The sequence below is a fragment of the Protopterus annectens genome, chromosome 12.part0 (assembly GCF_019279795.1).
Source record: "Protopterus annectens isolate FY-2018-M chromosome 12.part0, PAN1.0, whole genome shotgun sequence".
Taxonomy (NCBI): Eukaryota; Metazoa; Chordata; order Ceratodontiformes; family Protopteridae; genus Protopterus; species Protopterus annectens.
Window position 1 is genome coordinate 490,496,993 of NC_056746.1, and position 19,357 is coordinate 490,516,349.

At 33.4% G+C, this 19,357-nt stretch overlaps 1 protein-coding gene across 1 annotated transcript in view; it reads left to right on the forward strand.

Moving 5' to 3' along the window:
* The window catches only part of ABAT (4-aminobutyrate aminotransferase), a 1,409,217-nt gene that overhangs the window by 142,623 nt on the left and 1,247,237 nt on the right, over positions 1–19,357 (forward strand). The window contains exon 2 of the mRNA XM_044089599.1: positions 19,288–19,346. The gene's annotated coding sequence lies outside the window, so the exon portion shown is untranslated. The remainder of the gene's footprint in view (positions 1–19,287; positions 19,347–19,357) is intronic.

Below are 19,357 nucleotides of genomic sequence, written 5' to 3' on the forward strand. Positions count from 1 at the left end.
GGAAGAGACTTAACAAAAGATAAAAACTGAGAAATTATAAGCACTTTTATATGGATATGGATATCAAGATACATGTTAAAATGTTTTTAGTCCCTTTAGTTTTATACACAGGTCAGGCATATTTTTATCAACCAGAGGAGAGGTTGTGGATTGCAGTTAATAAAGAGCTGAATGATTTGATCTGGGAAGGGAAGACAGCAACAGTCAAGTGGGATAAGCTGATTATTCCAAAAGAACAAGGCAGTTTGGGATTACCTGATTTGAAGGAGTATTTCAGAGCTACAAAGTTAAGGCTCCTATATGTAGCACAAGCAGAAACCTATAATTCAAAGCTTAAAGAGATGATGAAACAAGGGGGAAGCTCAAGAAACAAGGAGAGACTGGGATTTTGGATGGAGATCCTTAAAGAGAATAACAATAACCATACAGAATATTATATCCATAAAGTAGCAGAAAGTATTCTAAGAACTAACAAAAATGAAATGAAACTAGTAAGATAACAAAAACCACACAGTGAACTGCACCAACCATTTTATTCCACAAACATAAAAAATAAAAAAGTACTTAGCGCTTTCACCCACACATATCAGGGCATCATCAGAGTACAAAGGATTAACATAAAGGCCATTCATATGTATACAAAAATTGCCTAATATAATTGATCAATTAAATAATTAATTGATTGATCAATACAATGTAGAGGTATATGTTAAAGTGACTTGGCTCAAATATAAAACAACCTGTTTAAAATACATATTAAATATATGTCAACACTATACATATATGAATACATAAAGTAAAAAGCTTAATGTATATTAATATAAAATGTTTAAATAAAAATTGTAAATATGTTGAATCTTAACTATATACACAAAATTAGGTCATATAAAATGTGACCTATATTTTAAAATACTGGAGATAGATATATTTTCATTAATACCAGGTAGCATACAAGCATTTAATCTGAATTGCCATAAACATTCCATAGCCTCAAGCATAGTCCTCTCATCACCGCCTTTGAATGTTGTGTGGAATTCTGTCTATGACAAAAAATATAAATCTTTTAAAATTTGGACATCTGGTACTATGCATATATAAGGAACTCGTAGTCTTATGTTTCTTGATATCTCTAGCATGCTCAACTATGCGTTCTCTTAACTTCCTAATGGTTTTACCAACATAAAATGCCGAGCATGTTGAGCAAGTTGCCAGATATATCACCATCTTCGTGTTGCAATTACAATATCCTGGGCATCTAATGGACTTACTGTAACCCTGTATTGCAACATAAGGACCATCATTAATGTATTTACAAGTATGACAAGTACCACATTTACTCATTTTAGATGTTTTATATAAATTCCTGTTAACATTAGACTCGTAGATGTCCTTTAAGTTTCTCCCTCTACTAAATGTAATCTTAGGCTGACTTCCTACTGTCTTAGATAGCTCAGCGTTGTTTATAAAAACACTTGTCCATGTCTCCTTAATGATGTTAGCTATGTAATGTGATGTATCATTATATGGCAAAATAAATGAATCATATCTAGGCAAACTGGAATTGGCCTTGGACAAATTGTCACACCCATATTTGATAATGGGTCTATAAACTATGGTCCTATTAATATAAATATCCCTTTTGATAGTACCAATTAAGTCATTGGGGTATCCTCGGTCTATAAACATATTGGACAGTATTTCAATTTCTTGTTTGAATATATTATCATCACTGATAATTCTTGATAATCTAACCATTTGCCCCTTAATCAAATTTCTTTTTTGATAAAAAGAATGACAACTGTTAAAATGTAAAAAAGAATTAGAAAAGGTTTTCTTCCTAAAAATGTTAGAATGAAATCCATCGTCATCATGGGACAAAATAAGATCAAGAAATTCACATTGTTTGTCTTGAATGTTACTAGTAAACTTAAGAAAATCAGATGTCCTACCCAAATATTCAATAAATTAAATCAACTCAGCCTTTTCACCTGTCCAAAATATAATATCATCCAAATAACGCAAATACAGGGATACCTTATGCCAATAAGCAGATGTAAACACTGAGTCAATTTCCCATTTAGCTAGCACCAAATTTGCATAAATAGGAGCACATCTGGCGCCCATTGCAACACCAGTACTTTGTCTATAGAATTCACCATTAATATAAATAAAATTATTTTCCAATACTATTTCCATTAATAAAGTTAAAAGGCGGCATTTAGTGACATTCATGCCACTATAACTCCATAAACTAGCCTCAAACATTTCAAGACCCTGCTTGTGAGGAATAACTGAAAATAAATTGACCACATCAATAGTAGCCATAATAAAGTCAGATGTAGTCATGGCATTATTTTGTCTAACTAAATCCAGGCAATGCCAAGAATCCCTTAAAATGTGTGGTAATTTAGCAAGAGTATCTTTGCAATTAACATCAATAAAAGATGCCAAGGGCTAAGTTTTTTTTTTTTCTTCAAAACATAGGGCTAAGTTTTTGAACCTCTTGCAGAAACAATAGGCCTGAAAGGTGGATTGTACACATCATTGTGTATCTTTGGGATACCAAAAACAGTTGGAGTAATCGGAAATTCAACACTTAAATAACAGTGTTGATCTTTAGTTAAAATTCCTTCCATCAAATATTCGTATAGTAACCAATCCACTTTCATATAGGCCCTTGACATCTCATATTTCGTCACTTTTTCATATGTATTCGTATCATTCAACATAATGGTCATTTTATTGTAATAATCTGTATTAGTCATTATTACCACACCACCTCCCTTGTCTGGTTTCATAACTAAAATTGTCAGAGGTAGTAATTTCTTTAAGACAAAATTTTTCAGCAGATGTGAGATTCTCAGCCATATCATTTTCTTTCTTCACAACTTTTCTGAACTGAATCTCACATAATTTTTCAAAAATATGAATCATGGGATTACTTGGTGGAATGAATGTACTACTACGTTTCAGTGTCAAATAGGCTGTATCACTAAAACAGTCATTATTATTATTTGAAAAAAAAACACTTTTAAATTAAGTAATCTAGTATAAAGCTTTAAATTAATTAAAATGTTGCCAATATCTAATTTAAAAGATGGTGCAAAACTAAAATCTCTTTTAAAAAGGGCTAAAAACTCCTTACCGAAATGTTTATCAGTGTAATTATACAAACTAAAACCACCTTCTGTAACAATGAAAACATCATTAATATCGCATGGATTCTCGAAGGTCTGGTTGTTTCTTCTGTCATCAGGTACTTCAAAATTAGTAGTGCTAATATCATTGCCTGAAACATTAATACTAATTCTGTAACCACAAACAAAAGAATCATGTGGAATATTACCATCACTTAACTCAAATGCACCTATTTGTGCCATGCATTGTTCCTGTGTGATGTATTTCTGGAATGCCTGTTCTGTTGTTGTGTACCGTATCTGTTGCGTAGTCTCTCTGACCTTCTCAGGGTCGGTTCTTCTAAAAAATCAAGCTGTCCTTCATCATAATCAGAATTTGCAAAATTGTCATTATTCCTATTTCTATTAATATCTATATGTTCATCATTATTATCCATAGCCAAGTCACCTCTACCATAAACCTCTCTATCTACTAATTTACTATTATATTTCATATTTTTGTACTGTTTAAAATGAGAAAAAACTTTATTGTTCTTATAATCAATAGAGTCTCTTTGTAACTTATTTTTAATATCTAAACCTTTACTGGTAAACTTGTCCATGTCCTTAAAAATCTGCTCCAAGCAAAATTTATTGTGCTCAAACAACAAGTCCTGTTTAATACTCTTATCAAGTGCTACTAATTGTTCAGACAGGACTGTCAGCTTGGAATTGTTGTTACAAATAGTAAGCTTAACCAAATCCAAACTAGTTTTATCAAACAATTCCAACAATTGATCAAAAAACACAGTACCTTCTGTAAAACCATATGGTAGTTTGAAAGTACAAAGTCCTTTAGGAACTTGTCCCAATTCCAGCGACCTTTCCAAATACACGTTGTCCATCTGCAGCGATTTAAATGTTCTTAAAACCCTTTCAAACTGCTTAATTTTTTTATTTAAACTACCCATATCCTTAGTGTTCATATGTAGCACGTTTGTAAAGGTTGGAGCAGTCAAAAAAACTTTTAAATCTGTAAAATTATAGTCCATGTTGGTAGAAACACCAACTATAGTCTCGCCTCTCTCACCACGACCGTCCCTAATGTTCTGAGCCATTCTGGGTGATGCACCTGTGACTCTGGCACTTCCTATATTGGCGTCACCTCCTCTCAAGTTCCCTAACCATTACTAGCTGACGGTTTGTGAAAGTTAGTGTTGGAGGTAGACTGCAACGTAAGTAAACGCTCCTGTGATTCAGTGATCAAGGCATCTGCTTCATTAAAGTTTTTCTCTCCCCTTTCCTGTAATGTTTTTAAAAGGCATTGAGTTAGTTCCAAGTGCTGCATAAGCAACTGCTCCATGCTATAAGCGTAGTGATAACGTGTATAAATAAATTCACGTAAAAAGAAGTGAACTGTGTACATTTTAACAGTTGTTAACAGTTGTCATCCTTTTTATCAAAAAAGAAATTTGATTAAGGGGCAAATGGTTAGATTATCAAGAATTATCAGTGATGATAATATATTCAAACAAGAAATTGAAATACTGTCCAATATGTTTATAGACCGAGGATACCCCAATGACTTAATTGGTACTATCAAAAGGGATATTTATATTAATAGGACCATAGTTTATAGACCCATTATCAAATATGGGTGTGACAATTTGTCCAAGGCCAGTTCCAGTTTGCCTAGAGATGATTAATTTATTTTGCCATATAATTATACATCACATTACATAGCTAACATCATTAAGGAGACATGGACAAGTGTTTTTATAAACAACGCTGAGCTATCTAAGATAGTAGGAAGTCAGCCTAAGATTACATTTAGTAGAGGGAGAAACTTAAAGGACATCTACGAGTCTAATGTTAACAGGAATTTATATAAAACATCTAAAATGAGTAAATGTGGTACTTGTCATACTTGTAAATACATTAATGATGGTCCCTATGTTGCAATACAGGGTTACAGTAAGACCATTAGATGCCCAGGATATTGTAATTGCAACACGAAGATGGTGATATATCTGGCAACTTGCTCAACATGCTCGGCATTTTATGTTGGTAAAACCATTAGGAAGTTAAGAGAACGCATAGTTGAGCATGCTAGAGATATCAAGAAACATAAGACTACGAGTTCCTTATATATGCATAGTACCAGATGTCCAAATTTTAAAAGATTTATATTTTTTGTCATAGATAGAATTCCACACAACATTCATAAAGGTGGTGATGAGAAGACTATGCTTGAGGCTATGGAATGCTTATGGCAATTCAGATTAAATGCTTGTATGCTACCTGGTATTAATGAAAATATATATATCTCCAGTATTTTAAAATATAGGTCACATTTTATATGACCTAATTTTGTGTATATAGTTAAGATTCAACATATTTACAATTTTTATTTAAACATTTTATATTAATATATATTAAGCTTTTTACTTTTTTATTTATTCATATATGTATAGTGTTGACATATATTTAATATGTATTTTAAACAGGTTGTTTTATATTTGAGCCAAGTCACTTTAACATATACCTCTACATTGTATTGATCAATCAATTAATTATTTAATTGATCAATTATGTTATTAGGCAATTTTTGTATATATAAAAAAAGTTGGTAATACAAGTGCTCACACCAAACCAAGAAAAATAAAAGAGCACAGCGTTGCAAGTCCACAATCTTAGTTTAATATAAAAATAATAAAACAAACAGTTTAAGCGCTTTCATCAATAAGTATGACTTCTTCAGAACAAACTGCCATTGTGAATTTTACATTTAAATACAAGTTGCTGGTCTGCCATTGGTTCTAAACCAACCAATTCCATTTATGGGAAGAGGACATACTAAAATATACAAGCAAGAATTAATTTGAATAAAATAAATAATTTCATCATAAATGACCATGTCCACATGACATAACCTTAAAATAGTACAAAATTAGTACAAAAACACTGCCACAAAAACACTTAATTGCAACAAGCATTATAGACATTGCTAGATTTGATTTGCCTTCTCTTTGAGAATTGGCATTATAGTAATATGCTCTTTGAGCCCAGGTGGATAATCAGCAGCTAGTCTTAACTGCCACAATAACTCTTTCTTGTATAATGCATTTTGCCAATCCCCACCCCTTGTTTCAACAGTTACAAATTCAAGTATGCCAAACTTGAAGCATAGATAACCATCACATATAATGCTACGCTTATATAAAGCATTAGTATCTTTTTTATTTTTGATATCATAGAGATGCTCATATATTCTAGTTTTGAACATTCTCTCTGTTTTACCTACATAGAAGGAGAAACAATAAAACTGTTAGCGTTATTATTTTTATATTAAACTAAGATTGTGGACTCGCAACACTGTGCTCTTTTATTTTTCTTGGTTTGGTGTGAGCACTTGTAGTACCAACTTTTTTTATATTGTTTGGTCTTTTTGGTGCTGGTTGCTATGGGGTCCCCAGAATCGTTTAGCCTGTCTCCCGTTGTGGATTCAGGTCAGGCTGATATTATTTCCTTGAAGAATGATGTGGCTGAACTGAAGGGAGAGCTTACTAGGCTTATAGAACTCTTCACACAGCCTAGTAAAAAAGATTTGGGCTTTGATGTTGCCTTGGATGGCTCTAAAAAGGGCGATGGAGCTGTTGCTGGTAATGCTTTTCGTTTTGATGGTTCTAATTCTTCCTGCCGCTTTAAGAAAATTGATGACATCATCACGGCAGCGCAAATTCATAATGGTGGTGAGAGAAGGCATTCTCTTTGCAACGCTAACAGTTTTATTGAATTAAGTGATGTACAGGAGCCTGTTCGTTGTAATAATGGACAAAAAAGTAATTGTGTGGTACAGTTTGAAGGAGACATCGAACCTGCATCATTTGACTTCCCTAACATGAAGAAAACCTGTCGCAAGGAAGGTTTGCCTAAAGGTACTGTTCATACTAATACTAATAGCAAGTTTTTAAATGGTAGCAACTTGTGTACCAGTAATAAGGTTACTGGAAGAAAGGAATTTTCGAATTCTAACAGAAACTGTGAGTCATGCAACTGTAAAGAAGCTGCAACTTATAAAAATCATGAACATTTTGGTAACCTACTTCATAAGCATTTTGCTTTTTCTGGTACAAGTCCACAAAGGAGTAATGAAGCATCTGTTAATAGGAAAACTGGACATAAAAAGTGGTAGTTGTTGTTCTAACAAGCTAGTTTATATAGCTATCTGCAGCACCTATTTCTCCTTCTATGTAGGTAAAACAGAGAGAATGTTCAAAACTAGAATATATGAGCATCTCTATGATATCAAAAATAAAAAAGATACTAATGCTTTATATAAGCGTAGCATTATATGTGATGGTTATCTATGCTTCAAGTTTGGCATACTTGAATTTGTAACTTTTGAAACAAGGGGTGGGGATTGGCAAAATGCATTATACAAGAAAGAGTTATTGTGGCAGTTAAGACTAGCTGCTGATTATCCACCTGGGCTCAATGAGCATATTACTATAATGTTTTACAACTGGTATAACCAAACACCCACTTTTATACACAATAAAATAGGTCATATGACCTGCAGCCACCATCACATGACCATAAAGATTTAAAAACATATAACAATTTTTAAAATTTTACTATATGCAACATGAACTAAAGAAACTTTAAACTATATAAGTATGTAAAATGTACATAAAACAACATTTACATTAACTACTTATAACATATAACAAGGATAATTAAATATAACATTATACTAAATTGTATAGAAATGTGCAAGAAAATATGAAAAATATTTATAGTATGTATGAGAAATTTTTAATATATATAAAAAATTTTTAAAAAACTATATGTATAAACAAGATTACTTTAATCTTGTTTGCTGTATTCTCTGTAATATAGGTTTTAGTGATACTGATGCATTAATACCAGGGGATACATCAGCTGACAACCTGATTATCCATTCATATTCCCTCATGTCTAAAAGATTGGACAAATCACCTCCCCTAGGTGATGCATTAACACAATCTATGACCTGAAACTTAAAATGATGCGAGATACCCTTAGATGCAATGTGTTTGAATAACGCATTATTTTCATTAGAAAGCCTAATGTTTGACTTATGTTCCGTTATTCTTTCCTTGAGCTTTCTAGTGGTTTTACCCACATAAAAACATGGACATATTTGGCATGTTGCTATATATACAACATTGTTGGTTGTACAAGTGGCATGTCCAAAAAATTTATATTCTCTTTCTGTCACAGGATGTTTGAAGATGTCCACTTTTTTGGTATCACTATTTTTAAGTAAATCATTACAACAACTACAGTTGTAACAGGCAAATGTGCCATGTTTAGCTGTTACTGTCACCTTGGGTTTCAAGTAATTAAAATCCTTATAACCAAGGATATTTTTTAAGGTTCGCATATTTCTATAGCTAAAATAGGGCTTTTCACCAACTACTAGTTTTACATCGTCCTGTGCCATTAGTACCTTCCAATATTTATATATTATTTTATTAATACTATCTGTCATTAAGTTAAAAGATGTTATAAATCTCAACTTATTGTCAGTTAACGTAGATGTACTGTTAGTTTCACGTAGCCTTTCAATTTTGTTGAAAATAGGCTTATATAGTCCTTCCCTATTGGATATAATATGGTCCTGCATATTCTCTAATAAATTCATTGGGTATCCACTAATCCTAAGTTCTTCCTGCGTTTCCCTTAACTGCTTTATAAACACATCATAATCTGAATTTAATCTACTAGTTCTGGCCATTTGAGCCTTAACTATGCCTCTAAAGACATGGGGTGCATGAATGCTGCTTGCATGCAAGTACCTACCTGATGCTATCTCTTTCTTAAAAATTGTTGTATTAATGTCATTATGATGTTTCTTGATAGTTACATCTAAAAAATTTATAGAGGTTTTAGATGCTTCCACTTTAAATTTTAAAAAATTGGTAGTATTATTCAAGAATGTAACATATTCCTTTAGGTCATCAAGGCTTCCTTTCCAAAGGAAAAAACAATCATCTACAAACCTTTGGTAAAATATCACATTATCATTCACAAATTGTTCACCTAAACATATATTCACCATTTCCCATTGATGTAAAACAAGGTTGGCATATGTATTCGCCACCGGCGTGCCCATTGCCACGCCAGTTTGTTGCAGGTATATGTTATTATAAAACATGAATATGTTATTTTTCAAAACCAAATCTAATAACATACATATGTTTTCTATATGTCTGGATGTATGCCCAGAGCTTTGTGTTAAAAATTCTCTGATGGAATCTACTCCAAGGTCATGCGGAATGACCGTGAATAGCGATGTAATGTCCATGGTCACCATATAAATATCATCAATATTATAATTTTTGGATTTCAAGGATATGTAACATGATTTTAATCTTTCCAGAAAATCTGTTGTATCCTTAAGTACTGTTTTACATGTTAATAATAAGGGTTGCAACTGTTTCTGTAAATACAATGATATTGGCTCCGTAATCCAGCCATTACCGGATACTATCGGCCTCATTGGGGGGGTTATCTTTGGATTTATGTACTTTAGGGACGCCGTATAGTTGTGGTACTATGGGACAAGTAACCGTGAAGAAATGAAACAAGTCTAGTGATATGTCTCCTGATAATTGAAGTTCATAAATACACATATTCACATAGCTTATGCATTTCTTAACATCTGCCAGTGTTATTTGTTTAAATGCAGTTGAATCTTCTAATAATAGCAATACTGACTGTCTATATTTACACTCATCCATAATAACTATGGCACCACCTTTATCAGCCGCCTTAATAATGATATTAGTATTATTCATCAATTCCTTCAATCCTAAGTGTTCAAAGTATGTGATGTTATATTGAACATTAAATCTTTTACCAACATATAGTTTTCTAATATCATATTCACATAGGTTATAAAAGGCAGTTAAAACAGGTGGATAAGCTGGTATAAACGTGCTCCTTCTCTTGCATGTATTAGTGTTATAGTCGTTGGTTTTAAATATTAATTTCAAAGCTATGGATCTAATGAAGAGATTTAAATCTGTTAACACATTAACCATATCTTCCATCCTAGTGGGTATGAAACCCAGTCCTTTAGTTAACAATGTTATATGCTCTTTGCTTAACGTAAATGTTGAAAGATTGATGATACTTGCCATTATTTCCTGGCTACTTTGTATTGTTTTTGCGGACTACTGTTTTTTCTTTTAGAGGCCACTGGCATGTTGTTACTCCTCGTGAAAGATCTACCCCTTGATGTTGATCTGGCTCCGGTATAATTATCCCTTTCTTTAACGCGTTCTGCACTTTGCAATTGGAAGGGCTTACTAAAAAAGTTCTTTATGGTTTGCTGCGAAGCCGGTATGTTCTGTTTTAACTGTTCTTTATACATTCCCGTTACTGGAGCACCTTCCGTACTACGCTGTAAGCTTGTCTCGCCCTCGTCGAGTACTGATGACGCACATCGCCTCACAGGCGTACCGGTCTCAGTCGGATTGCTGTTAACTCCATTCGATGGTGAATTTAAAGGCACAGGTACCAGTTCAGGAAAATTGTCAAGGGAATCTAGAGGTGTGTTGGCTAACACATGTTTGTCATTGTGTTTTACATTCGATCGTACCTCAGTAGTTATTAGATCAGTAGACTCATCCCTATTAGGTCTCATACTTGCAGGTGTTTCACGTTTTGGCCAAGAAAAGATATTGCCCATTTGATAATCGGAAATATCTCGTAGTAGTTTCCTTTTCTTCACGACCTCCAACCGGTCGTCCAGTGTACTCAGTCTATCCATCATAGAATTATATACAGATTGAACATTAGCAAAGCCCGGTAAGGCTAGAATCTCTTCTTCTTTTGCCAAAATCTCTGTTTTCAATTCATTTTCGATGTCTACGAAAAAGTTATTCATTAGCAGCATATACTCCTTGCTTAGTTTCAAGTTCAGAGTCTGCCATTGTTTTAATAATTCCGGGTAAGTATTCCCGTATGATGGCATTTTAGTTATTCTAAGCCCTCGAGGGGCTATGCCTTGCTGCATATATGCATCAAAACTATAGCGCTGCCACTGCAGGCGCTTATATGTGCTAACTTTCCTTTCTAATGCCTGTATCCGGCGTTCAAAGTCCAGTATATTTAAACTAGTAGATTCACTCTCTTTAAATACTGTTGATGACATACCAGGCATTAAATTTAACAGAGGATTAACTTCCTTTTCAAACAGCTGCTTAAGTCGATTCTGATGTTCCATATCTGGCTGCAGTAAAATGTGGTGGAACCCAACTTCAGTGCAAAATGAAATACGCTGAAGCAAAGCACTGTGTATAAAAGTGGGTGTTTTGTTATACCAGTTGTAAAACATTGAGAAAGGGTTTTTAAACCTGAAAGCTTTGTTGTCTTGGTTATAAAGGTATTTTAACTCAACTATCGTTGTTCTTGGACTTGTTCTTCTGCTCCAGTGCTTTGCTTCAGCATATTACTATAATGCCAATTCTCAAAGAGAAGGCAAATCAAATCTAGTAATGTCTATAATGTTTGTTGCAATTAAGTGTTTTTGTGGCAGTGTTTTTGTACTAATTTTGTACTATTTTAAGGTTATGTCATGTGGACATGGTCATTTATGATGAAATTATTTATTTTATTCAAATGAATTCTTGCGTGTATATTTTAGTATGTCCTCTTCCCATAAATGGAATTGGTTGGTTTAGAACCAATGGCAGACCAGCAACTTGTATTTAAATGTAAAATTCACAATGGCAGTTTGTTCTGAAGCAGTCATACTTATTGATGAAAGCGCTTAAACTGTTTGTTTTATTATTTTTATATTAAACTAAGATTGTGGACTCGCAACGCTGCAATTTTTGTATATATATATATGAATGGCCTTGATGTTAATCCTTTGTACTCTGATGATGCCCTGATATGTGTGGGTGAAAGCGCTAAGTATTTTTTATTTTTTATGTTTGTGGAATAAAACGGTTGATGCAGTTCACTGTGTGTTTTTTGTTATTCTAAGAACTAAGCCAATATGAGATGTTGAAAGGAGATTCTGCTGATAGGGATGACTGCAATTAGGGCTACAGACAATAGGGAAGAGGGGGATGGAATTTATTGGAGAAAACTGGCGAAAAAATCAAGGTATTAGAAGCAAATAATCAGAGAGGCAAAGGTAATAGAATGGGAAGAGGCCAAGAATTTATTTGGACTACAGGCTAGAGAGTGCCTTCCCTAACAAGGACTGATATCAGAGTATAGGTAAAGAGAAAGAAAGAAGGGGGATCCTAAGCAAAAGTCTAGCACTGGTAGAGTTTTTAGTAGAATCTAGAACAGAAGCTGCTGTTAAAAAATGAATAATTAGTAGAGCATATAAAATATTGCATGGTAACTATAAGAATCAATCAGAGGAGGTTAGAAAGGATTGGGAAGAGTGATTGAAAAAGCAATTCACAAAGAAACAATGGGGGATATATGTATGTCTCTCAAATATACAAACAAGTCTAGAAGGATTTAGGGTTTTTGCTTGGAACTGTTTTTATATTGGTATTTTTTATACCACAAGTAGTACTCCATTTTTCCACAGGTAGACAGCAAATGTTAGGGGTGTGATGGAGAAGAAAGAGATAATTGGGAACTTATTTTCTGGGAGTATAATGAGTTGGCAGACTATTCCCTGCAGACTACTCTGTCAGAGATGCTGGGTGAGCAAATTGGTGCAACTAAGGAAATTATTTTTTGAGCTGTGATACAGATTCTGAACTGCCTAGACATAGTAAGACCTTGCTGAGTCTAATTATGGTGGCTTGCAAAATAGCAATTACTAGAAAATGGAGGTCTAAACCAACAATACTAGAAGTAGTGAGTATAGTAACAGAGATAAAACAACTGGAATTGGGATCTTTAGAAAAGGGTAGGAGCAAAACACATAGAAAAAAATGGGAATCATGGGAACAGTATATGCAGAGTAGGAATGAGGTTTACAAGAAGACAGGATTTGAATGATCTATATAATGTTTGGCTAACAATGGATAGATTATAAGTGATTTGTAATGTTTGCAACTAAAATTATGTCAATATGATTTGTTTTCATTTATATAAATGTATGATTACTTACGTCTTATATGATCATTTAATAAACAAGTGATGACCCTTCTTGCATATACACTATGCAGCAGAAACAGTTCAGCCCCCATGTCTTCAGACTTACTTAACCTTGACAACAAAAATGCATCTTATTTTTGCGCTGGTACTTTTCAGTTTCTCTGATTACATCCATTCCATTCACACTGTTCTCTCTCTTTGGGTAAAGTACTGCTTTAACACAAGAAAAGGTGTAACTGTCACTCTGCATGCTTCCAGTCAACAGTTGCTCATGACATTCACTGAATACCTGGTGACACCTTCATTGTCTCTCCCAACAACTTCACTGATTCCAAACTATCTTGTAAATCCTAGGAAGTGCAGGTCACCACTGGGAAAACATTTTAAAATAAGCTCAATTTCTTTACCCTGCATATTTATGCTTTTGCATGAATTTATGATGTTTTCTCTAAGTGTCAGTAGTGTAACATAGCTTTGTAAAAAATGTATTGTTCACTACATAACCAAGATTTTCTCATTTTATACTGGTAGATAACCCGTTTTCTTTCAGGGCACACATAGAAAAATGCTAAATGAATAACCTTAGGTGCTTACAAGCATATCACCTACTCCAGGAGTAAACATCTAATGAACCTTCTCCTTTATTACTTCAGACATTCTCTTACTTAGTAATATTCTCAAGAAAGTCATAGTTTTGACATTGATGTTTCAGTTTCGCAAGCATACTAGTCCACTGAGATTCACCTAGCTGAATCCTCTAAATCAGTTGTTTTTAACCCTATCTAAATATGATGAAACTGTTTTCTTGACATCACTTATCTTTTTTTTCTGTCTTACTAACATAATCATCTAATCTTGTCATATTTCTGCTTAACAAATATTTGTAAAAGAGAAAGCTGAGAAGTTGAGCATGCTTTTCTAAGTGCTTTTCTAATTTTACTCTTTGTTCTCTATCTCATCTAACATTTCTATTGCTGCGGTGGCATTCCTGAAAATCCTAATAGAAATTCTCATGCTTTTTTCTTTGTTTTTATATCCCAACATTCAGTGTCTATCTTTGATTACTTTTCCACAGCTGCTTGGTTATCTTTCAGTAAAATTAAGACAGATGTTTATTTTAATAAACTTTGATGTATCATTCTGTGTGTACATACAGGGATTTCTATGCATGTAGCCTATTTCATTTGAAAGTCAGTGTCCAACATTACTGGAAATACTATGCAGTTCTGAAAGTTTCAATATACTACTTAAAATAATTCAGTTTTTCCCTTGCTTGACAATTAACTTCCATCCTTCAATGGATTAACTGGACTTATAAATGTGTCCATCTGTATAAACTTTAGTTTAAACAGTGTAGCTTTCACTTTTAAACTTTTTATTTAAACAGTTTGGCTTTAACTGTTTTACTTCACAGTTTGGAATGCACATGTTCAGAACTAAAACCACTTGATAATTTTGGATATGTTAAAATGCTTTTTAGCTAACCAATATATTGTTTTCTGAAGCATAAATCCTTATGAGAAGTACTGTACTTTCTCATCTTCTTTTCATCCTTGTAAAATACTGTCTTTTGCCTTAGTTAAACAAGATGTTTTTAAAAATGGCAAGCAGTCTTGGGCTTTTAAAATGTAAAGTAAATCGGGACAGCTTTTTCTGTAAAATACAGGTAATCTCACAACTGACTACAATGCCCTTTTATAATTATTACACATCTTGTATAACTAGTCTTTTGTATAAATATTCTTTAGCTAAAATTAAGAAGGTATGAGTATAACTCTTGTGTATTAAGTACATTCAGTCTGAAGGAAATTTAAAAATGTTTAAAATAAATTTAACCCATATTCTTCATACACTAGAAATGTTGGGATGACACATCTAACATCTTTTATGTATCACAACCAGTCATTTAAATGAAGAATCCCTTGAACATAAATTGTCTTTGTGATCGTCTTCAGCAGCAAACCTAAAACTGTGATATATTTTTTAATTAATTCAATAGCCCATAACATGATAAATCCAACCAATGGCCCTGTGAAAGGCCTTATAGTCACTGTCACATCATCTGCATAATCTGTGTAATCTCATAATTGACTACTTAACCCTTTTAAAATTATTATTTCTCATCGCCCTCAAATTTGATATTTTATAATTTTAACCAAACTTGTCGTAGAAAAATATTTCCTAAAGCAAAACTAGATATGGCTATATATTTTTTAAGTTTGGAAAGATGTGCAATAAAAGGGACTCAAACTCCATTCTGATTTTGAAACTTATGTTGCCTTGCCTTTTCTTGCAAATAGATTTTTGAGTTGCATTAAATAGTCACAGTCCACGACAAACATTCAAATGTTTTAAATTAACTCTTATTCTTCATGCAGTGGAAGTATTGAAGTAACACATCTGTCTAAGATCTTTCATATATAGTACAGTGAACATTTAGATGAAGGGTATCTTGCACCTGTGCTGTGGTTGTTTGTCCAACAACCCTGGAAGTTTGAAGTTCATTTTTATTAACTTAGTAACCCATAATTGGGAAAATTGAACCTATAGTTCCATGAAGGATTTTTTCTGATGGAGTGATCTTCTTTAGAGTTGTAGACATTATCTGCAGTGCTCTATTTTTTTATTCTCCTTTCTCTGCGGGAAATACATACATCCAATAGACTGTTTTTGATTTATCATATTTACAAGAGGCTGTGTAAAATTAATGAAATGATTTCTGGAAAGAGGACATATCTGACTTACTGTGATCCATCGTTTAATTCCTTCTGAGCACCCTCCATTAATTGCAAGCATCTTTACTGAGGTATGATTTGTTAATGTCTGCAAACATTTCTTTTCATTTATAGTATAGTAATGTCTCACAAATGAAAGATCTATTCAGTATATCAGTGTTGGGAGAATAGGACATACCTGACTGACCATATACCAATGATTAAATCCTTCAAAACATCCTCTGTCAATTGAAAATTAAATTTCTGTACCCTGAAATAATTTGAATGTTTTCAACTATTTCTTATACATTGCAATATCTTAATGTCTGACAAATAAAAAATCTATGCACTATATCAGATGAGTTATATGCACCTGCTAGAATGGGACCAGTCTCCAATTTCTACGTGAATCATATATTTGCACACTACTCATTTCATTTCCTTTCCAGAAGTTGCACTGCCCAAGGGAAAGTTCATACCTTTTAAGATTTACCAACCAGTTGTTAATCAGGGTCAATGTTCAGCAATAGAAAACAAAAAAAATGCGAACAGCTAAATGCTGAACGTTAAACATTAAAAGATGAAATTAGCCAACAACTACTTCTATGAAAATAAATTCATCAAATGGCTGTAGTTGACTAACAACCAGGAAGTAACATGACACATAAGGTAAGCGTAGGAAACCTTTTAAATTTGCCCTATTCCACACTGTAGTGAGATCTCTGAGTTGGTATAATATATAGTTGAGGAGTGTGAGGGTGAAGCCAACCACCTTGGTTGGGTGTGTTCATGATGTTGACTGATTTAAGGCCATTCATTGAATTTATTTTCATTGAAGTAGTTGTTTGTTAATTTTCCCTTTCAATGTTACACATTCAGTATTTAGTCATTCATGTTTTTTTATTTTCGATAGCCAAAATTAGACCAGTAAATTACCCTTGTACAAACTCTGTGCTCATTTATTAAGTGGCCAGAATGATTTATGATTAATGTGATTGATGCATATTCAAATTTTTTTTAATAAAAAATAATCTTGATCAGATATGTACATCTTGGGGAAGCCTGCTATTTAGTGATATATGACTATCGGCATGTTCAATAACATTGGACCTATCAACTCATTATACATTGCACAAAAGACCTTGTCTGTTTCCCAAAGGCATTTGTGAAGTTTCTTCCAATACATGATGTAGTCTAGGGTTAGATCTCTTAAGGGTTAAACCCCTTCTTTTTACTGGCTCTTAGCCATCTTTTTCAGTTCTGAGATGCAGAATAAAATCCCTAATACATTCCTGAGTGAACTTATTTGTTATATAGTTTCTGTGTTAAAAATGTGATAGTGTTGATGCAAACTCCAGGATATTTAAAACTGCAGTATGATTTTCATTTCTGAAGCAGCTGAAATAGAGATCCTTGAGTCAGGTGGAATCAAGACTAGCTTTGATCATAGTCATCTTAATTTAGTCTTACTTGATTAAATAATTCTGTTAGAACCAGACCAACAGAAGATCCACTTGACATCTTAATGCTACTCTTCAGCAGTACATTGAGAAAGATTTCCTTTTTGAATTAGTCTGCTGCATGTAATATTGTTTCCTGTTCTTTAATGTTAAACATCAGTGTGAGGAAAATAAAAACACTGTCATCTGTGTTAGCATGTCTAGCAGGAAATTTGCACATATTCTCAGATTTATTTATGACAGTACGCCTAATTGTGAAAATGTAAATAAGCTTTTAATGTTGAGTATATCCCTGTTTAAACAGAATGTTTTAAAAAATCTGTCAGTGTTTTGATACATTTCTAATTGTGCATATTTGAGAGGGACATTCTAAAGTACTGTCAAGAATCAGCTGAACAGTGAGTGATGCCATTGGAATATTAATGGTTGCTAGGTGGTTATTTAAACAGCTGATTGACAGAAAAAGAAATAGATGACTGTTATTTTTAAAATAAAACAGTTAAGACTGCAGTTTTTAAGTGCTGAGCAGTTTTGTAAAGTACAGTCAGTTACAGTGCTGTGCAGTCAGTGGACACCCATGAAAGAGAACTCACCAAAAACTGTAAGCCTGCCTCTTTCCTTGCTGTTATGTGTTACGTTAGATCAGGGACAGTATCCTTTAGTTAGGTTAGGAAAGCTTAGTTATTAAGATAGTTTTTCTAGAGTAATGGACTCCTATCGTACAGTTTAATTTTACATTTCTGGTGATTGAAATCTGGTATTTATTGAAAGCTATTGATTTACATTCTTTTAACCATTTTACTTATTAACTGTTTTTCATTACTTTACATTGTGGCTGGAAATCGGTGTTTTTCTTTAGAGATTAGAGAGTGCTTCTATCTGTTTGACACTCCCCAGGTCACCTCAAAGGCCTGGTCACATATGGTCATAGCTGTCATTTATTTTGATATTTAATTTTCATAATTGGACATCCCTTTAGATGGGCACAAAGACACTATGATTGGTGGCAGCATTACTGTATTATTTTGGGGAAGAGACACAGCTGGAAATCTGTGTCAAGCTTCCCTAGAATTGTTTGAATATGTTAGATTTAAATTTACTTTGAGTGCAAGTGTATCGGTGGTCTTAACCTGGGACACATTGCTCTGAAGTGTATAATAAGAAAATGCATTTGGGGTGGGCAGAGGTATATAGTCCAGTCCCAGGAAATAGTGTGTTCCTGTTGTGCTCTTAGGGGAAAATTGTGAAATATTACTTCTGTTTAAATGACAGTCTCATATTGCAGTCAGTAGTGAGGACTGAAGCACCTTAGTTACTGACTCAGGATAGTAAGGGATATCACATTAATCATTGGTAGTCCTGGTGGGATATAGCCGGATGTCACATTCATTGTTGGCAGTCTGGTGGGATATTAACTGGACGTCACAATCAGGTCAAGAATAAATGTAAAATAGGCCTTGAATAATATGCCTTGCCAGTATATGTAGTGAATATGTATTTAGTGGGCTAAACCAACCATAGCTGCTGACACTCCATATTTATCAATTCCTTGGGTGCTAAAGTTAAGTTGATAAGTAGAAAATACAATTTGCTGGTCATAAATACCACCATATTCTAAAATATGTCTGGACCAGTGTTTCTAGTAGTCTGATACATCAGTGATATTAACCTTTAAGTATGTTGGTGCTTCCATACAATGTAGACATTTCTGTAAAATCAATCATTAAAAGATGAAAAAAGTATGGCCTTGTGTTGGCTGAAAGTTTAACTGATTTATTTCCTTGTTTAAAACAGCATTTGCTAAAATCTGACAATTGTATATAAATTATGCTGTTTGTCTCATAATTCTTTATTTATCAATTCTGCCTACAGATTCAATTGAAATAAAACATTATTTTGCAAAGAAAACCTGACCTGCATCTGGCAACCAGGTAAGTACATT